The sequence below is a fragment of the Mustela nivalis genome (genome assembly GCF_964662115.1).
Source record: "Mustela nivalis genome assembly, chromosome: 11".
Taxonomy (NCBI): Eukaryota; Metazoa; Chordata; class Mammalia; order Carnivora; family Mustelidae; genus Mustela; species Mustela nivalis.
In genome coordinates, this window is record NC_139030.1 from 44,385,379 (window position 1) to 44,403,685 (window position 18,307).

Consider the following 18,307-nt stretch of genomic DNA (forward strand, 5'->3'; position numbering starts at 1 on the left):
ATTAAATACATTTTTTAAATTGTCACTATATTATATTGAAGTATAATAACAAATCAATCAAATTATTCATATATCACATATGTTAAATATATGTAGTTTTTTTTTCTGGCTGTTTGTTGAACCAATCTTAATTTTGTGTGCCTTTTCATCTGGAACCATCAGATTTTAGTAGAGCCATGCACACTAACACCTTAAAGGTACAGTGCAACATTCCGGAATGTGCAAAGCATGCAACCTCACCTAAGATGTATGGACGGGTAGTAGTACTGCTACAGATTCTGCCCTACCATATGGTAATTCTCATAAATTTGAATCCCCATCAAAGTAGAAAATGTAATGTACAGTTTTAATTGTAACAGCATTATTAGAGAGCCACGCTGACAAGGAGAACTTCTGTTCTGACTAGGCTTTAATGAAGAGCAAATTCTCCCTTCAAAATATTTTCTCATCTAGCTTTTTATTTTTTTTTTAAGATTTTATTTGTTTATTTGAGAGATAGAGACAGAGAATCTGAGCATGAGTTGGGGAGGGCGGTGGTGCAGCAGAGGGAGAAGCAGACTCCCCACTGAGGAGGGAGCCCAATGCGTGACTCAAACCCAAGACCCTGAGATCAAGATCTGGGCCAGTGACCTGAGCCAAAGCAGACACTTAACTGACTGAGCCACCCAGGTGCCCCTCACATCTAACATCATTAAAGACATTTCTAATCATGCTCCTTCTCCACCACCCACCTGCTATTTGTGTCAGACACTGCAGGGCACATCCACATCGTGATACTACTTCTAGCCCTGAAATGAATATTTCACAAAGTTGGGTGTGTGCTGCCCAGCGGGCAGCCAAAGTATTCCTAGAAGTCATTCTTTCACCAGACTACCTAAAAATAGCTATACACAGAAGTGACTGCAAACCACACAACTCTATCCCTCTAAACCCAAAATAAATGCATCCCCAATTCACCTCCCCTTGCCAGAACCCCAAAATCCTGACAGTCATTTCAACACCCCCCAACTCAAGAGGAGGTGCAATAGGAACGAAGTCAGAGTGGAAATAGACCATGTTATTTTATATATTTATTTATTTTTGCAAATTTTTCAAAAACCACAACCAGGTAACCACATTGCTAAGTTTTACTTGGCTTCAGAGGAAATCTGCCTCTGGTTGTAGGACTCAACATGCTCTATGAGGTCACCTTCTTGCCAGTAAAAGGGCATTTGCAAAAACCTACCGTCATTCAGATTTGAGATCTGATCTACTGTAACTAAAGGATTTCTGGTTAGTCACATCCCATCCCGGCAAACTTCACAGGACAACCGGTCTTTTTGGCTGTCCTGAAATCTGGCAGGCTTTGGGGTCACTGATATACATGGGTCCTTAAATGGAACCTAGAAATGTTTGTGATTGTGAAAGCCTTGTTAGTGGTATGTGCATTGTCCTTCCAAGCTCATTTTGCATCTTTGTTTGAAGTCAGTAAGTCATGAAAACAGGAAATGGATACTGACCAGAATGAGCACCAGCTCTTTCTTTGCATCGGGTTCTTAAAAGAGTCAACTTTTGTCAATAGAAATGAAATGCATTGTATGAGAATGCAGCATGGGTGGCCAGGTAGAGTGTAGACAGTTGGCAGGAACAGATCATAATGACTTCAAAAATCATTAACTTTTGTCAATTTTGTTTCATCATCTGTCAAATGAGAATGCCATCATGTCCTTATGGAATGTCTATTCACAGCTGGGAGAGCAGAACCCAGAACTGCTGCTTTATAAGCCCGTAGGTGCACTTTGGGGTGAGTTAACGTATCATATGCATCATGCGAGATTAAAAGACATGTTTCCAGTTATAAACCCAAGCCTTCTTCTTTGAAGAAAACTAAAACACTTGGGTTCTAAATGAGAAAAAAAAACCTAGAGTTGAAATGAATGGTGAAAAAACGGGGCTGGAAATGCAGAGTTTTTGGAAATAAGGGCAAGGACTGCTCAATGTCAGATATCACTATATTATTCTTTCTAGGAGAAGAAGGGACATGCTTTTTAAAATAAAAAAAAAAAAATGTTAGTTCATATACCACAGGGTAGGATGGGACACAAATTTCAGATTCCAGTCTTTGCAAAGAGACTGCCTTAGCTTTAAAATCAGCCTGGAAATGGCATATCTAAAAAGATCAAAGTTTCTTATTATCAGTTTCTGTTCCTTCCAGGGATGACACTTTGTCTCCCTGCCTAGAAGCAGGAATATATGTGGTTCATATTTTTATTTTTCCAGATTTCATTTTCTCACCCTTTTAATCCTCCAAACCCTTCATTCTTCTTCAATCAAAATTTCAGTGATAATTTCACTAATTCACTTTTAATGTTTCCCAGTGACCTTTGAGATATGACATAGCAAATCAGTATCCAAATGAAAGGAAATGTCCTTACTTGTATTCCAAAAGCCATACTTTGGTCCCTGGCCTCCAGAAGCTCACACTAATGGTGGAGAAAGTGAATGTGCTGGGGCAGGTGGCGGGGGGTAAGATACCACAAGAAGAACATCTATCACAGGCCGATTTGTAATAATCAACATTGCAAACAACTTCACTGTGGAAAGTAACTTCAGAAATATGAAAATAATTAGTAAGTCATGGCATTGCCATATGGTAAAGCATCCTATAGCCCTTTAGATTAAGGTTCATGAAGAGTTTAAATAAGCTAAGAAAACGCCTACGTTTTAATATTAAGTAAAAAATGAGGACAAAATTATATTTGCAACATGGTCACATTATGTCAAAGAAAACGTAGGGCAAAACAGAACAAAATTTGATATAAACAAAATTTATTTTCTTGGGTGGTGAAATTACGGGTGACTTTCTTTTCTTTCTATTTTTCTGTATTTCAATAATTGTTATTTTTAGAATAGCGACATCTAACTTGACACTATTTTCAGTGTTTTACGTATTTAATTCATTTAACCTCTCAAAAACTCTATGAAATAGGTATATTGTTATGCTCTGTGTGTAAAAAAAGAGACAAAAAAGCAGAGTTGAAGTACATTTCCTATTATCACAGAGCTCTGAAGTAGTGCGATAGAGGTGTAGTATTTGAATTTGCCTGCAGGGCTGTATTGTCTCCCTGTAACAAATTTGTATTGCTTTCTATTGGAAGTCTTAAAATAATTTAAAAAAATAAATAGTCACATATAATTTACTGTAGAAATTCAAAGGAAGAAGGCCATTGGGAATCAGGGAAGTCTTAGAGAGGCTGAATGGGATTTAAATAAGCACAACTTGGGGTGCCTGGGTGGGTCAGTTGGTTAAGCATCCCACTCTTGATTTTGGCTCAGGCCATGATCTCAGGGTCATATAGAGAGTCCTACATTGGGCTCTGTGCACAGCGTGGAGTCTGCTTGAGATTCTCTCTTTTCCTCTCCCTTTTCCCCTCCCCGCTCTGCGTGATTGCTCTCTCTCAAAATAAATAAATAAAATCTTTAAAAATAAATAAATAGGCACTACTTAAAGGAAGGGCCTGTGGGAGGATGGAACAGTAGGAGCTAAGGCAGTCAAACTTGCCATTAGTGGCCTGCACACTATGAAGATGCATTGTTTTTATACCTAGTGTTTACTAGTGTGTCTTAGGTCACGTTCCATCTCCTGGGAGAGTTTATTCTGCTCCTGTGTAGAACCTGATTTTTCCCCAAAGTCAAATGCCCTTTCAGAAAATGTCAACACTAGAAGGTACCATTCAAGCAAGTGTCCCTTCTGCACTACTCTTAACAGGAAACTCACCTCTTTCCCTAAAGAACCCATTTCCCTTTCAGAAAACCATAATTAGTAGCAAGTTTTTCTTTATAGTTGGACTTAAGTTTAACTCTCTACAACTTTTCCCCATTGGTCTGGTTTCCCCCCAGAAAGTATTCAAAGTAACACTAAAGTATTCAAAGTAACACTAAAGGCACCTCTGTTCCAGGGTGCTCTGTTATTGGACTCATCCTGATAAAAGTCCAAGATAAAAGTCTTCTTCTCCAAGATAAAAGTCTTCAGTTCATTCAGCAATGTGCCGTGTACTTGGTGCTCAGACTTTTCCCATCTTACCCATTCTTTTCAGAAATCACTGCACTTGGCAAATGGTCCTGTTAAAATAATTGCCCAGAACTGAGCAAGACTCTCCAATGACAGAATGATGAAATGATTCCTAACTGTCACCTGGGCTTCATCTATTACTGTAAGCCAGTTTAGGAACCTCTGCACACCTTGCCTCATATGAGATGTCATCAACCAAATTGCCTGGACTTTTTCCATATAAATCTGTGTGCAAATAGGTATTCCCAAATCTGTACTAATACAATTAATTGTTTCTCACCTAAAGAGATAATAATATGCTGGTCAGCAAACTAGAAGTTGGTCCTGGTATTTGGGTTAAAAAAAAATCCAATAATGAAATTTTATAGTTTTACTTTTCAGAATAGAATCAACACTAAATCATTTGGCATGGATCTTGAGGAAAAGATAGAGGTTGTGTCATGATGGTGCAGATACAGAGGTTGTATGTTGGGGTGGATGAAGAATATTCTGGAGCCATATGGGAAGATTCAAGCAGATCTGCCTTTCTCTAGTAGGAGAGAGGAAAGACGTACTCTTCGATCAAGAGCCTCCTGAGCCCGCAGAGAGCACTAGACTATATCCCGTTTGGTGAGGAGCAACATCTATCCCAATGTTATGTGCAAGTCACGGACACACGCTCACCCATGATGACAATGCCACCAATTCAAGGCAAAAGGAGGGGGAAGATTAGAACAATGCAATGACTTTTCATGAAGTTAGATGTAGTCAGCTTACAGGATTAGTCTTCATTCTGAGATTCTGTCCTTCTGACATGTTTGGTATTAAGTGTTCTTTCTTTTGTGAAGCCAATGGCTGAAACTTTCTTTTTTAACAAATGTAAATATTTAGCAAATGAAAAGGAAGGTAGAGCAGAGAAATAGAAAGAAAATGAAATCTTCCTGACATCAGTGTTTAGCTTTTAAGATCAGCTCGGCTGAACACCACCCCATAACCCTGCATAATCATTTTGTAAGCCAATAACTTTCCTTATTGTTTAAACCAATCTGAGTTGTATTGTCACAAGGCAATTGCAAGACAGTTGCAAGACAATTGGTACAAGACACAGAGAAAGGGAATTCAATGATTGGTTAAATTAATGAATGATCTCGGCCAAGTTCTCCATGTGGCCTTTGAACACAGGCACAGTTCCCTGGCGTGTTTGGTTGGCAAAGCCCTGCACTAGTTACTTCCTTCTGCTTCCTTTTCTATGCCATCTTCCACCACCGGAGTTCTAGCCACATTTCCTTGATTTGTAACAAACATCAGGTCTCCTATTACTTGAATAGCTTAGCCAACGTTGAAGCTCCAAACATTCATTCAGAGTCATTCATTTCTATATTACCTTACCTGCCATCCACAGGATTCTCTTCTAGCCACAGGCTTGGAGACCGTGGGACTCCTTGTGGGACTCTCCCACAAGGTAGCAGAGACTGGCTGAACATAGCTCTCATGTTCTTCTCTTTTCTGGGCACACAGAGAACCTGTATTGTCTTGTTCCCCTTTTGTTAGGGGTAAGCCTATAGTCAAGGTCTCTTAAAATATGGCTAGAAGTCTAAGGCCTTCAAGAGGGAGGGGGGTGTGTGTCCTCCACCCTCTTGGTCTCCTTCCACTGGCTGGATGCAGAAGACAGTGAGGCCACAGATGGAAGGACGTTGGGTCTTTGAATCGGCTCATGGAAGAGAGCTACCTACCAACCTGAACCATGTGGCTTGGTTTGCTGTCTGGGTGAGAACTAAACTGTCCTACCTGAGCCAACAGCCAACAGCCAACAACATCCTAACTAATAAACCTGACAGGCTCACTATCCGTCTCTGCCCACAGGCTTAGTTTAAGCTGCTCTCTCTTGATTCTGTGTTTCCTTGGAGAAGCAACCTCTTTGATGGCCTGAGCATCCAGTTTTTCTCCCCATCAGTTCAATCAGCAGCTCCATCAATTCAATCAGTGCACCTTGCATAGGAAACTTGCCCCAAGGTAGTCCCCAGTTAATGTGTCCTCTCCCTGCTCTGTGGGGCAGAGTGGAACCTCAGAGATCAGCCAGCAAACTTCCTGAGGCTCTCTCTTCACTTCCGTGCATTCCTTCCCAAAAAGCAAATGGAGTTAAAAATCAGACAGGGCTGGGAGAATTAAGAGCACCACAGCGGAGGCTCACAGAAGCCTGTCCACGGTCCTGGGCTGAGGTTTCCACAGCAGCATCGCCTGGGAAGAATTCTGTGAGACAGAGATTCACACTCAGAGATTTTGATGTGATGTTTCTGAAATGGGTGGCAAAGGTCTGTATTCTTAATGTATCTTTGTGACCCTGATGCATCAGCCCTGTGCCAGACGATGGTGTGTCAGGGTGAGCAGCAGCGCTGGCCATACAAATAGCCAAGCATCCCATGATGGTCAGTAGGAGCACAGCAGGGAAGAGCTTGGGATTGGAAGTCACGTTTGGGTTTGAATCCAGGCTCTACCACTAACAAGTTTCGTGACTGGTAAACTTCTTTAATGTCTGAACAGCCCTGAATTTTCAAGCAGGTTTTATCATGCCACAGTAATAAAACTTACATGAAATAATGACTATAAAGTCCCTGGCATAAAGAACAAAATAAATAGTGGGGATGTACGGGTGGGCGGCTATGTGTGTGTGTGAGAGAGAAACAAGTCTGTCCCTAGAGAGACGACAGGTGTGATGGCTTCCGTGCCCAGGAAGAAGAACATCCCTCTCGTGGATCTCCTGACCATGAACTATTTGGGGCGCTGGTTCTGTGCTGCTGCAGCTACTAGAAACAGACAGCAGAGAGAGCTATTTTGCCCCTGAGATTTTGAATCTAACCAGAATTTGGTTTTTTCCCCTCTCTCCTTCTTTATTTTTTCTTTAAGACTTTATTTACTTATTCATGAGAGAAAGAGAGAGGGAGCAGCAGGCTCCCCATTGAGCAGGGAGCCTGATGCCTCAGGACCCCAAGATCATTACCTGAGCGAAGGCAGACGTTCAACCATCTGAACCACCCAGGTGCCTATCTCCTTCTTTAAAGGAAAAGAAAGTGGAGCCCACCTCCTGCCCCAGTCTCTTCCCTGATCCCGTAAAGCATCCTTGTACAGACAAGCCATAGGGAGGTCTCAGCACTCCCTGAGTACAAAGCAGGCCCCATTAAAGGCAGTTGGCCTCCTGCCCTCTGCTCTTCCCAGGGAGGGGTACTCCGGCCTCCCTGCTTCTGGAAAAAGCTCTTCCCATCACCCAGGACCTCAGATACTTCTCCCTCTGGCCCATCCATTCTCACGCTCAGCGCCAGGCCCTGCTCAACTGCAGAACATTCCTGGGCGCCCCACTTAACATCTGAGCCTCCATCTCCTCACGTGCCCAGCATCAGTTAATTCCCAGGCTTCTTGGGAGGAATGACAAGAGGACACACGTGAAAGTGCTTATAATCGGCAAGCGCCTCACAAGTGTCCCGCATTAACATTAACATCTAGCAGGAGCCCCTCCTTCTCTGCCATTCTTCGCCCATGTCCCTCCCCACCCAAAAGAGGGTGAAGAAAGCTGAAGCATTCTTCTGCTCAGTTTAACTCACTTACCCAAGTTTAAGTACAGGAAGCTTATGAACCCGCCTGAAAGCCCCCCAGCAGTCTGGTGAGTCCTCTCCAATGCTCAGGGAACTGGGGGAGCACCATACTTATAGAAAGGGGTTAGAAAAGGGTTAGGAAAGTGATCCTAGAAGACCCTACTAGGAGTTTCCCAAAGAGCTATGAGATTATGGAGAAAATGTCACCTTGGTTCCAGACCAGAGAAAAAAGCCTGGGGCTGGGGGTGGGGGGGGGGGCGGTGGGAGCATCAGATGTCACTGTGCCTCTGTTTCCTTGCCTGGAAAATACAAAGAATCCCAACCTGTCCTCCCCACTACTTCACAGGGGTTTTAGAGGGTGATACCAAATTATTACAGTCACAAAAACAACATTTAGCACTTACTATATATCAGACACTGTTTTCAATGTTTATGCTTAAATCCTCAGAACAGTTCCATGTGAGAGGTACTATGAGCCCCATCTTACAGATAAGGAAACTAAGCATAAGAGGGCTAATGTGATGACTGTACAGTATTTGTGTGACAGCCGTACAAGGTTCTCATGCCTCCCTCGGACTTGGGGCGGGTGGAGGGGGTGGGGACTCTCCCTTCCCAGACCAGGCAGCAGAATCTGGGAGCCCCCCTGAGTGCTGGGAGGCCTCCCTCCAAACCCCCACTGTGCTGGGCCAAGGGCCCCACCCCGCAGATGGCTAGGCTCGATGATTTCAGAAGGGAAGCACGTGTTTGTGACATTGGGAATTCTTCGAAATTATAATGAGGGCAAATCGCTTTGGATTCATTATGAGTCAGGCGCTGTGCTAAGTGCGGAACAGGCAGGGCTGGCTTTTTAAACAGTCTTGTGAGGTGAGTACTGTTGGTATCGCCATTTTACATTGAAGGCTTAAAAAGCGTTAAGACTCCAGAGCAGCGGTCAGCGAGCAAGAGACCATGTGCCAGGCACCTGTCTCTGTAATTAAAGTTTTGCTGGAAGACGGCTGTGTCCATTCATTTAAGTATCGTTTATGTTTGATTTTGCAAACAGGGCGGCAGAGTCGAGTAGTTACAACAGACGCCTAGCAAGGCCTGCCAGTCTAAAAGATCACTGAAGTATCACTAAATGATCACGTGGCCAGTTAAGAAAGTTACCAAATCCCCACTTTGGAACCAAACTGCCTGCCTTCCACTTCTGGCTTCGCCTCTTAGCAGCTGTGCAACCTGGAACAAGTTAGTTCACTTCTCTGAGCTCTGGCTTCCTCCATCATCTATAAATTGGGGAGAATAATAGAACCTACAGCAGAGGATTGTTGCAAGAATAGCCTTCATCGCTGGTTTGCAAACTACAGCCTCACACACAATGGCTTGTCATCTGGGAGCTAGAAATGCAAATTCTGCTTCACCCCACACTTGCTAAACCAGAAACTCTGGGGGCCAGCCTGTGCTTTAACAAGCTCCCGGGTGATTCTGATGCCAGCTAAAGTTCCAGAACCACTGACATTGTATTAGAAAGCCATTCCCCCAGTAAGTGCAAGGGTTTGCTATTGTGATTTACTTTTGATTGGTATTTAATCCACCTCTGTGCGTTTTGTGAGTTTGTCTTGGAAATCAGCCTTAAATTCATAAGCTCTTAGGAAGAGAAATAACATCTGACTTTTCTTTTGTATTCACCTAGTATCAAGCACACTTTGAGTGCTTATTCAACATTATTTGATTGGTTGAACAATTTCTAAAAATGGGGTTGTTTTCTGGGATCTATGAAGCTGAGGTGGCCTGGAGTACATGGGTGGCCCTCAGCAAATCTTTGTGTCCGCAGACGTTATGCACAAATGTTTGCATGGACGGGCATTTTTCTTGGTAGATGCCCTGATATTTTCAGCACATTCTCAGAGACTCCCCAGCATTTTAAATAGCACAGCTCTAGAACACAAGCAGCCACAGGTTAAGGTAAAGGACTGTAAGTGCCCTCGAGGAGCCCAAGGAACGAACACACCCTTTCCATGTATCATGGGAGGAGCCTGAATGCAAAGATGGCTGCTTCTGTTCTTTCTCGATTTCCCTTTCTCCGCCCCTGCCCCAGCCATCTCTGCCCTCCACCTCCTGGATTCTCTTTCTCCCTGGCATACTGCTTCTCTTCTTCCAGCTGCTAAAGAAAATGGGATAGACAGCTCTGCATCACATCATGGAGATGGCTGTTTAATTTGAGATGAGTGTTAGGTTACTCATTGCTCAGGGCCCCCTTTGATCCGCCAACATTTCCTTCTTTTATCCCCATATACAGCATACATTAGTGCCCTGAATGCTTCCTGGCTTTGTTGTCTTTTAGAGGTCATCGGAGATTATTTATTTGGGAAAGCAGATGGATATCCTTTTTAATGTCAAAATAATTACTGTTTGGTTGGTCTGATAGTTTATTTACGCTTTCAATGTTTTTATGTTTACGTTGAAAGAGCATTGCGAAAATTATATCTTATCTGTTAAAGTAAACAGGATATGACAACCTTTTTAACCAATGTTTCTAGCCGAGGAGTTGGTTTATTAAAATGGTTAGAAGATAACGGAACCAATTGGGAACAGTCACTCGAGCTGAAATGCACAGCTGTATGCTTTCTATTTGTACAAAAGCAGGAAAAAGGCAGTAAACAGTGTTTTAAACAAGGGGCCGTATAACAGAGTGGTGAAGAGTAGACTTGCGCTCTGGTTTGAAATGCCAGCAAATAATCCCAGAGAGAACGTGCCCTCTGTTTCTCTTTTCAATGAGTCACCACAGTTCATCTACCTGGAAGAGTTTCTCCAGCCACACACCTTTATCATTTGCACTTAGCAACTTTTATTGGTAAACTAGTTCTGGGCTTTACCAAAGAAGTAAAAGGGAAGAGAGCTCTCCTGGCAGGTTGCTCTAGGGATTAACCAGAGGGGGCAGGCGGGACTCTTCTCGTTATTTGGACTTTACTTTTGTGCATTATATTAGTTCTTTATTTTTCATGGGACTGCAGCCTTCTGCCACAATTAACATGTATTACTACATGCTAATTCATTAATGTAGTCACTTCAGAGTGTTTCTAGCTGCTTTCCAGTTGTTTTGATAGAATACATGTGTTGGTTTAACCGCAGATCTTCTCTCTCAAATTCAAGTTATTTTCCCCTTTACTGTGGCTCATAGAGACACCTCTTTCTTCAAGATCTCATTTCTGAAAGGATTTCTCTAAACCCTTGGAGGAATGAATTTAGAAATGGTTGTATTTGTATGATAGGTTGCCAGGTTTGGGGTTTGTTCTAAGTCTGTGAAGTCTTTGGATTTCCCTCTCCGCCATGGAGAGATGGGTAAGGTGATTAGACTCAGGCCAGAAAGAGAAGGTTGCCAGAGTCCATTATATTCCCAGAAAGTAAGACACACGCTTCTTCATTTCCCCCAAGTTCCCTGGCAGGAGCCCGGGGTCCCCAGAAAACACTTGCTGTCTTACACATATTCGATGGCATGCTTGGCCCACGTGGCAAGGGATACACATCCCTACTGTGGTATGAATTCCTTGCGTGTATCTGACATTAAAGATCACACAAAACTTATGTCTTACTATTATTACAACACCAGACATTTCAAAAATATCAACATTCAAAAGGCTGACTAAGCTGGGCACGATACTAGGCTATAATTTGTCCATCACTAATGAAATGGTAATTAGGGCAGAATAAGAGCATCCCAGTGAAATATAATCCTGTATGATGGAAATAGATACTTAGACCAAGAAAGGACCTTAAGAGGCCATTGAGGCCTCTTCTGATATTAAAAGCCTTAGAGAACTACATCAATTGAGAAAAAGGTTCACAAGTATAGGATATAGGGGCACCTGGGTGGCTCAGTCATTTAAGCATCTGCCTTTGGCTTGGGTCATGATCCCAGGATTCTGGGTTTGAGCTCTGCATTAGACTCCCAGGTCAGCAGTAAACCTGCTTCTCCCTCTCCTTCTGCCCCCTTCTCCCTCTGCCTGCTGCTCCCCCTACTTGTGCACATATACTGTGTGTGTGTGTAATAAATATTTTTTTAACTGTAGAATGTGGCAAAATAGAAGTACATGGCTTGTAGATATATAAGGCAGCCCAAACATGTTGGAGAGCAGCAAACTGGCAAAAGTCTAAAAAACGTCATGTTCCATATATTCCACTTCCAACAGATATATCTTAGGGGGAAAAAATCTCACAAAAAATCCCAAAGAGACCTGTAAGAAGATATTCATTGCCAATTGGTTTTACAGCCTAATACTGGAAACAACCTAATTTATCGAGAGAGACAAATCATGATACATGCATGCAGTATAATACTATAGAGCAGTTAAATAAACTGAGCAGTGTGAATCAACGTGAATAAATGTTGGAAACAATGCTGAGTCCAAAAAATAAGTTGCTGAAGGATGTGGGAACAGTGTGATGTCATTCTTACAGAGGTTAAGCTCTATACAGATATAGGCATACCCAGGAAAAAGATAAAGATACACAAGGGAAAAACAGACACCAACTTCACATAAATGCTTTATCTGAAGAGGGGAACCAAATCAAAGGGGGAACAAAAAGAGATTTCAACCTCATCTGTACAAACTTAACGGCTTAAAAAAAATAGATCTGAAGCAAATATAGCAAATGCTACTGGAACAGGCACATGGATATGTTGGGTTTTTTTTAAATTACTTGTGTGTTTGAATTACTTTAATTTTCTGAACTTTTGTACATATACCCTCTTCTATGGCTCTCCTAAGACAGCCTTTCCCTTGCATTCCATTGCCGTACATCTTTTATCCTCCAATCCTGGTGTAGCTTGGATTTCAGAAGAAATACTTTTTTTCCTAATAAATACTTCCTGTACTCACATCCACTTGTTAAGGGAACCAAAAGTTATTTCCAAGATGAATTAGATCATCAGTGTCCAGAAGGAACCACTCTTCCACCAATAGGTCTCTTTCCTCTCACGAATTTTCACCGTCACAAGGACGACCTGACATCTCTCCATCTAATTTCATTAGTGAATTTATGGAGGGGCTGTTGGTCCCTCCATCTAAATCATTAATAAATCTGTCAAGTGTTTCCATCTCTTGGTTCCACCTGAGCTTAAGGAGGGAGAACTCCCTCTCTGTACAGACACTAAAGTTGCCAAAATAGTTGTGTAGGATTGTCCCCCTGTTCACCCAACCTGTGCTTTCTCGAGATTAAAATGAAAACATAAAGAATATATTGCACAGGGCACCTGGGTGGCTCAGTGGGTTAAAGCCTCTGCCTTCAGCTCAGGTCATGATCCCAGGGTCCTGGGATCAAGCCCCACATCGGGCTCTCTGCTCTGCAGGGAGCCTGCTTCCTCCTCTTTCTCTCTCTCTGCCTGCCTCTCTGCCTACTTGTGATCTCTGCCTGTCAAGTAAATAAAAAATAAAATCTTTTTTAAAAAAATTATATATTGCACAATGAAAATGCAACTTACCCTGGCTTACTCCAACCATGCCCTCACATCTTCTCTACAGCCAACCCCAACTCAAGAAACTTTACCTCTAATTCAAAACATCAGTTCAAGGTTAGCTGGATTTTTTTAAAAAACCAACATTCAAATCTTCTGCATAAAACCTTTAAGGACACTAAATGGGAGATAAAGGAAATAGATAATTGGGTACAGTGCTGCTAAATGGACAGAAATGAGGAAGTTTAGTGTTTGAGATGTTTACAAGTACCCATCCTTTTCTTTTTTTTTTTTTAAACTTTATTTATTTATTTTGATAGACAGAGATCACAAGTAGGCAGAGAGCAGGCAGAGAGAGGGAGGAGGAAGCAGACTCCCTGCCAAGCAGAAATCCCAGGACCCTGGGATTATGACCTGAGCCGAAGGCAGAGGCTTTAACCCACTGAGCCACCCAAGCACCCCTATCCATCCTTTTCTATTTTCTAGTACCTCCAAGAAGAATTGATGAGAGTGTTGAAAATTCTATGTGGGGGCAATCTGGAGTATAATGAATAATCTTAAAGATAAAAGCATAGGTCAGTTAAAAGAGGGTAAGGTCAAAATTTTTGAATTAAGAAAATAAACCCCATTTCTGTTATATGCCTCCATAATTTTATAAGCATGCTCTCATTCATGATAAATTATTATTATTGTGGAGCAGATGGATGAATCTCAATCATTATACTATAATGGAAGATTAAACATTTTCTTAACTTCTATTCATCAAATTAAGTCTTTATACTCACAACAAAGGACAATGCATCAATGTTATCATTAGGGCTTTTTTAATATAACTTTAGCGTGAAGCATAAGAAGACATGATTAATGTACTGACAGAAGTAAATACTAAACAACATACATTAGTCTAGATTAGAATCGCTTTTTTAGTTCTCTTATTTAGTGGCTTCTCAGTCCTCTGAATCTTGTCAAGGAGAAACAGTCATCAAAATCATTCCACCCTTTTTTGCTAGCTGTCCTTTTTCAGCCGCATCTTTACTTGTGAAATGTTACCTATTCCCTAAATCTTTGGGGAGTCAGGGGGAGAGGGTTTCTGGGGAGGGAAAAGGACATAGTATTTGTTCAGCCCCCAATAAGACAGGTTTCCCACCTGGTTGAGTTTCAGGTCACATTTAACAGACAGCAAGATCTGGGGGGGATGGAGAGAAATCTCATGATCTATAGTCCCTCTGGTCTACCACACCCAATGTGCAAGATTGCCCAAACTACTCCTGATCCCAAAACATATCTAGTCTTTACAACATCATCGGAAGCCGTTTCACAGTCTCCCACAAGCATGTATTTCAACAGTTTGCATTTTATGAAGCACTCATTTGTAGAGATGGAGTTAAAGAATGGACAGCAGTAGTGCAGCAAAGAGCACCGACCTTGGATGGATAGGACCCAAGGTCAAAACCCTAATCTTCCACTCTGTGGACCACAGGGCTTCCCACATGTAGTTTAGTCCTTTTCTTTTTTCCTTTTACTGATAACACTTATTGTTTTCTCTAACCAGATGTGCATTAAACATCTTGCCTCTAACACCTCATTTACTCATTAGGAAACTCCCCACTACATGGGTCTTATTATCCTCTCTTATACCTAGTGTTATTATCCTTGTTAATTTACAAAGAATTGGAATGCAATAAAATGGGAAGGCTTCAAGGAAAAAAATTGGAAGACTAGTTAACAAGCTCCATAATAGTTCAATAAAATATCAAGAATTAAATATTTGATAACACAATAAACAGCATCAACTGTCAATTAGTGTATTGTCAGCACATTGTTTATTCAGCATGGTGATCCCCAGTTGGGGTATATGCTATACTTTAAACATGAAAGTAAATTTCCGTAGGAAATTGTCCCATGAGCCCCACAACAATTTTGGAGGTAGTTTTTTCAATCAATAAAGCATAACAAAGCAGGGTGCTAAGTTTGAGGGAGAAAAACAATGTTCCAAAGAGGCTGCACAAAATAGAATACCCTGCAATAACTCTGTGTTTACTTCACCATCCAGAGAGAACTTTGTCCCACACCACAAGACACATTTCAGCCTTTCAAGAGCTGATGTAAGAAAGTTAGTGGAATGTTGTCTTTCAAGTACATGCGATACTGAAATCATTACTCCAACCTCTGACACCCAAATAACCCTAATATACATGAGTCTCTTTTTGATAATGATCCAGAAGCCATTTTGGATCTTGGGGAACACTGAGTCCTCATTTCCCACATTAATTATCACTGAGCGGAACTGTGACTTCAGAAGCTATATAACCAGAGACAGAATTTTTTTTCTTAAATATTTATTTACTTATAGAGATAGAGTGAGTGGGGGGAAGGGCAGAAGGAGAGAATCTCAAGCAGACTCCCTGCTGACTGTGGAGCCCAAAGTGGGGCTCAGTCTCATGAGATCATGATCCAAGCTGAAACCAAGAGTCAGCCACTTAACCGACTAAACCACCCAGGGGCCCGCCTTTTAACTTTACCTAAAAGAGAAAAATTTTGCTCAGAGATAAGATGTTATTGTGAAAAAAAAAAACAAAAACCAACAGCCAGATCCTGGAATAAAGCAGGCAAGGAAACAGGGCACCAGGTAGAGGTGGGAATCATCGCACACAACAAGTAGTTTAGTGGGGAGGACAGTGAGCAAATTGTTGTGAAAGAAATATAGAGGTTGTTAACTGAAAGAATATGGTTATAAAACAATATTTATAATATGATCTCTTTCTGTTAAAAACACACACATATTTATACACATACATGTGTTGACCTGGAAGTACATCTGATTAAGGTGGAAACCAGGGTCACCCCTGGGTAGTGAGAACATGCTTCCATTTTCTGATTTTTTAGCCTGTATTTTCTAATTTTCTTCAATGCACAAGCACTGATTTTATAATAATTAAAAATTATGCTAAATTGATTATTTACTTGAAATGGATTGCTTTCTCTACACCTTTCATAGTCTTAGTTCACTGCTTCCCCTTCTTTCCAACATGGTCTCAACCACAGAGGAACACTGGCATTTTCCCTTTAGTTTGGCTATTGAAAGGGATCCCTGTGTTCTGTCTCTTCCCTGGCACACAAACACCCACTTCTAACTCGGACCTGCGATTGATTTTAAGCTTCGCTCTTAATGAGCTCTGTGGCCCAGACAAATGAATGAACTTCTCTTGGCTGCAGATCCTTCAACTGTGAAAGGTAGCGATCATACTTGAGGTGAATTAAGTAAGAAAATACGTGTGAAAACATGGTACCCAATACTACAGTGTTTATGTAATTTCATTTTTAGCAGACACTTCTCTGCTATATTATTTAAGTACTTTAATGTGGCAGTTACATGAGGAAATTATTGCCTGTGGCTGCTGACAGGTTGAACTGCAAGTCTCCAGGACTATAGGAGCTAAAGCCTAAATATGATTTTTCACCGACAAAAACCACTGAAGCAGTTAGAGAAAAGGAAGCTGCAGTTATCCTCTTTCTTATTGTCAGGAAACAGAAATTTTTTTTCCTGATAATCTGACAAGAATAGAGATAGGGAAGGAGATGAGAATAAAATGCCATTACCTTGGTTCACAAGTGGAGAGAGAAATAGAGAAAGGTCCCAGCATTACCCTCACATATTATGGATGCTAGAAGAGATGATTGGAGAGCTCATTTGAATCTGATGTCAGGAATCTACTGCTGTCATATACTGCCCCAGCCCTTTTCTATTGCCTCCAACAGTGTTCGCCATATCTGTGGTAGACTTGCCAAGTATATGACTTGCATAGAGAAAGTGAGAGAGAAGACACTTTTCTAGCTACTGGCCAAATGAAAGACTTGGGAAAAGAGATAAAAGTCTAAATGGATTTTCTTGTGAAATACTTTAGCATTGGCAATGTAAATCAAATCTTCAGTCTCTCCTATGAAACCTTTAGTAAAATTTTTACAGGATGCTTTGGTGAAAATGGATCGTTTATATCAATTTAAGGAAATGCTGATTCCTACCTTGAGTTGTCATGGGGTCATTATGGAGACCTCCTTTGGGGCCAGCCAGCATATAGCTCATTCTGCTGTGGGTGATTTTGAGGCCCTCCTTAGGGCTTCAGTCAAACCCGCCTTGGCAAATCCACACTGGTAATGATAGGATGGGAACACTTCCGTCACATGACTTTCATCATTGATTCAAGTCAGCGGGTAACCTGTTCAGTGCTGTTCAGTGATGCTACGTAGAAACTTTCAAATTCTACCACTCATTCAGTCTGATGTGCCCCCCAGACCACACCCCTTGAACCTGAGACCTCCTGGTTCCATTCTTGCCCTTCTGCAACTGATCCATCATTACCTCCAGAACATAAATTTTTGTTGTTTGTTTGTTTGTTTGTTTGTTTTTTAAAGATTTTAGTTATTTATTTGACAGAAATCACAAGTAGGCAGAGAGGCAGGCAGAGAGAGAGGAAGGGAAGCAGACTCCCTGCTGAGCAGAGAGGACCCTGAGATCATGACCTGAGCCGAAGGCAGCGGCTTAACCCACTGAGCCACCCAGGTGCCCAGAACATAATGTTTTATTAAACAATACTGCCTAATCATTTGGAAATTAATTCTCCAATTGCCCTTTTTTTTAAATTTCAAGACTAACTATCACTTATGGTTCCAAACAATGCTTCTTGGGTTTCAACAAGCTACCATCTTTTTTCACAAAACTTCTTAGAGTTCACATCATTCTTCAGAACTGAATTATGTTCTATGAGTGGACTGAGCTAGCATGAGGATCAGGATTTGGTGCAATGAACTGAAACTCTTCCAAGTTTTTCAAAGAGACTTAATACAGGGACTTAGGATGTTACAAACACTGGAAAGGTTCAAGGGGTAAAAGCCAGGGGGCCTCCACTAGACTGAGTCACAAGTTCCTGACACCATCAACATGATACAAAGATGTTTCAGCTACTGGGGCTGCCATGCTAAGTCCTCACTCTCAGAAAATGACTCCTAACTCCCAGGAAATGAATCCACATTCCCAGGAAATGAGCATCTCCACAGCAGAACATGGAGTCTAACTATTGCCTACGCTTGGCACTGGTAGAACTTTTGTCCTCCATATAGGAAGATAGCTGCCACCTAATGTCTTGTCTTCCAAATTGCATGGAAGTCCACTTTGAAGACTGGACATAAATCACATGCAGAATCCTAGCTACAATGCAACCCGCAAGACAATAGCTCTTAGCTTTCCAACTTCTTCAAATA